Raw genomic sequence first — 3,873 nt, 5'->3', positions numbered from 1 at the left:
TTATCCAAATACGATGCTATCCAATTAAGAAAAGAGGAGTGAAAGCCAAGTTTGGAAACCTCGTCAAAAGCTTTGGCAAAATCTGTGTAAATCGTGTCCATCTGTAAGTGATCCTCAAGTGCATGTATACAGTGATTGGTAACAATAGCCAAGTTGGTCGTAGTGGATCGACCGGGCATGAAGCCATGTTGATTAGGTTCGATGTAAGATCTTATTAAGAAAGATAATTTTTTGAAAATTGTTCTTTCGAACAATTTAGCTGATTTTAGCAATTGGGCTATAGTTAGAAATATCAAATTTACTTCCTCCTTTATGGACCGGCATGACTCTAGAAATTTTCCATCTAATTGGGAATCATCCTTGAGACAAAGAAGAAGAGAACATAGTTTGCAGGGGTAGGTTAAGACTGGCAATAAAATTCATTAGGAAGAATGAAAAAATTCTATCAAAGTCTAGTCTTGGGGAATCACCAAAATAACTAATTGCTTCAGAAATGTCATCATACGATACGTCCAGGCTTCCAATGTTGCAAATTTCTGAAATTGAATTTAAAGTTTCCAGGGCATACCAATCATCGGAAGGTTCCATGTTCGAGGAAAAAAAGGCAGCAAACAAATTGACCATATCGGCCTCGGTGGAAGCAACAACATCACCATACGACATTGTTGAAGGTATAGACGTTTTTTTGAGTTAACAAAGCGCCAAATCGCCTTGGGGTTGGCCTTCAAACTAGGCTCAACTTCACAAATGTATTGGATATATATAAACTTATTAAGAAACTCAAACTCACGTTTGTGCTGCCTATATATTTTACCATCGGCCAGGTTATGTGGTTTAGAAAATTTTTTGTAATATTTGTTCCTAAGGTTTTTGAATTTTTGCAGTCCCTTAGTATACCAAGGAAGCCTGTAGGAACCACGTACCTTGGAACGGACTATGCTGCCAAGAGTATTTCTAATCGTTGAAAGAAAGGTTTTATAATTAGTTTCAATGCAAGGGTTCGATAGCAAGGCACCCCAATTTAAGGATAGCAGGCAATCCCTTAGGGAACTCAAACTAGAGGGATCAAATATATACCTAGGATTAGAATCGTTGAATGGCAGAAAGCTGTAAAATTCGATGTTTAAGCACAAGGGTTTGTGATGTACAACACAATTTGAAATCGTAAATTCAGCCAGAGTTACGTTAGAATGAACAATAGAATTAATGAAGATTAAATCAAGAAGCTTTGGGTGAGGCCCATACTAAAACAGTCATCAATGACAATTATTTCATGTGAATGATGCACATTTCCAGGCACCATAGCAGATGCTTGTGGATCCCACGTCCAGAAAACAGAGCTAAGGTTGAAGTCTCCACCACACATATGCCATCAGCGTCCTCCAAGCTGGCATGGATGTTAGCGATGTTGTCTAAGTGAGCCTGGTAAAGCCCAGAATCACTGCCAGGTGGAACATAGGAAGCCACAATCGATATCTTCCCGGATAAGCCAGACACCGTCACCGCCAATTGGTCCAGAAGGGAGTCATCAATAAGGAGTCGAATTACAGTGCAACAGAATTTACGGCTAACAGCCACGATGACACCACAACCTCTATCGCACTGCATTCTGCCGAAGTCTCTATCTTTACGAAAAACTTGGAATAATTTAGGATCGAAAAATTCATTCGAAATAAAGTTCGAATTTAGCCAAGTCTCAACCAGTATGATAATGTCATAGTCACTGTTGGAAGTATTCATAAAGACAGACTGCGTTTTAGTTCTCATGCCGGACAAGCCCATAGCAGGTTGCCAATCAGCGCATATTGTTGAAGAGGAATTCTCAACATCCAAGTTAGATGTCGGCCTCGCGTGATCGTAAATACTATTAAGTACCTTCCCTGCAGTACCATTCGGCGCCGATTAGGCACTCAATCACTGCAAAAAGTTCATCACTCAGCGCCTAATAGGCGCCTAATTTATATGGGATTAGGTGCTCAAATTAACATGGGCATGTCCTAGGGTTCATCAGTGCATAAAAACTAGCACCCATTCGGCGCATTTTTGAGCACCCCTTTGAGCGCTCGATTAGGCAGTCGAAAAGGCACACATTCGGCGCACGTTGAGCGCTCGATTAGGCAGTAGAAAAGGCACTCATTCGGCACACGTTGAGCGCTGGATTAGGCAGTAGAAAAGGCACACATTCGGCACCCGTTGAGCGCTCGATTAGGCAGTAGAAAAGGCACTCATTCGGCACACGTTGAGCGCTGGATTAGGCAGTAGAAAAGGCACACATTCGGCACCCGTTGAGCGCTTAGCAGCAAATATAATTTCAATTGTAATTTTTATTTATTTTTATTTAAAATTTCAGTTCGGGGGTTCCCGGTGTTATCGGAGTCGTCGGTTCTTCAGCATCTGGTTTTTCACGCACCTCATTGCTTTTTGCAGTGCCTTTTCGGGAGGCTCCGAGGGCTCCGAGCGATTGAATCTAGTATTAGAAGAAAAATTAGTTTTGAAAATAGAACGAGACGAAAATAAAAACGAGTGATCGAAAGTAATCATTATTTGTAAGTTTTATTTATAATAAAAGATGTGTTATCTTTGGTATTCAATGTAAAAATCCCAGAAGTCATTTAAAAATTAAGCTTACAAACAATAGTTACTTTCGGCCCCAATAAAAACTTACTTAACAAGGCGCGGACGAAATTTGGGTAGACTTTGAGCTTCTTCTTGTTTTGGCCCCCTCCAAGTTGTGGGACAGAACAAGTTCCTCGGATAATATGCTTAAAATGGATTGACTTAGCCATCCATTTTTACCATCAGCCTTGTCTAAAAATATAAGAAAATTAAAAAAATATCGAGAAGAAATTTGCAAACTTTTGTTTTCGGTCACTTGATTTATTTTATTTTGTTGTAAAAAATTATTAAGAAAAATATAGCACACACTATTTATGTATTTTTTATTATTTATTAAAACATTCATTGGTTTTGCAGATGCGAAAAAAAAATAACACTTTTCCAGGGACTGAAAATAAGAGATGTTTGAGATTTTTATTTAAATAGCCACGTTTGTTTACGTACACAAAAGTAAGAATTGTGGTTTAATGTTATTAATATTAATTTTTAACGAATTTTAACCACAAACATAAGTTTCAAAAACAAACATCTCTTATTTTTTGTCCCTAGAAACTTTGCACTCAGTAAGATTTTTAAATGCTTTCACAGATTTGTTTATTTGTTTATTATATGCACCATTTGTTGCTTTTCACATCAAAAATTAATATTTTTCACAGCTATTTTTTTTCCGCCACGTGTTTTTTTGGGAATCTTGTATTTCCCTTATTTTAAGTATAGATTATCTTGTTTTTTAGTCTCACTGTTTTCAGACTGTTGGTCTGCGAACGACTTACCTGGGAATTGTTTCTATTTCAATTTTAAGACACTATTGAATTTGACAAAGTTAATTGCTCGTAGATTTCTGTCACTTCTAACTCCTTCACTTAAGTAAACGCAAGTGAAAAAGACGAAAAAAGGCGCGTGCCTTCCAGAAAAACAACAAGCAACAACAACAACGGTTCCGCTAATCCGTTGTTGTTCTGTTTTTTTGGCATGTCCCGTTTGGTCTATGCATCTTGCACTTAGAAGCAGGGTATTTATAGACATATCCGACTATGCAAATCGTTGTAAAAAAATATATTTTTAAAACTTCACATATTAATAAATAATATTAATAAACATATACATTTTTTTAAGAAATACAAATAGTTTAAAACCCAAACATATTATTTTAATTGGTTCAAAAGGAAAGGGTGCACAAAAGTCTAGCTATTTTAATTGCTGGGCCTCCTTGCCCTCACACGCATTTCTTCAGCTGAGACATTGCGAGAGAGGGAG

At 37.5% G+C, this 3,873-nt stretch overlaps 1 long non-coding RNA gene across 1 annotated transcript; it reads right to left on the bottom strand.

Moving 5' to 3' along the window:
- Positions 1–2,341: 2,341 nt before the first annotated feature.
- On the bottom strand, positions 2,342–3,594 carry LOC119557370. Its single transcript, XR_005220072.1, has 3 exons — positions 3,390–3,594; positions 2,666–2,808; positions 2,342–2,467 (listed from the first exon to the last, which is right to left on the bottom strand). It is a non-coding gene; the product is annotated as an uncharacterized LOC119557370 (long non-coding RNA).
- Positions 3,595–3,873: the final 279 nt, after the last annotated feature.

This window comes from Drosophila subpulchrella, chromosome X (genome assembly GCF_014743375.2).
Source record: "Drosophila subpulchrella strain 33 F10 #4 breed RU33 chromosome X, RU_Dsub_v1.1 Primary Assembly, whole genome shotgun sequence".
Classification (NCBI taxonomy): Eukaryota; Metazoa; Arthropoda; class Insecta; order Diptera; family Drosophilidae; genus Drosophila; species Drosophila subpulchrella.
Note: the sequence above shows the minus strand (reverse complement) of the source record. Positions and strands in the feature narration are given on the sequence as shown.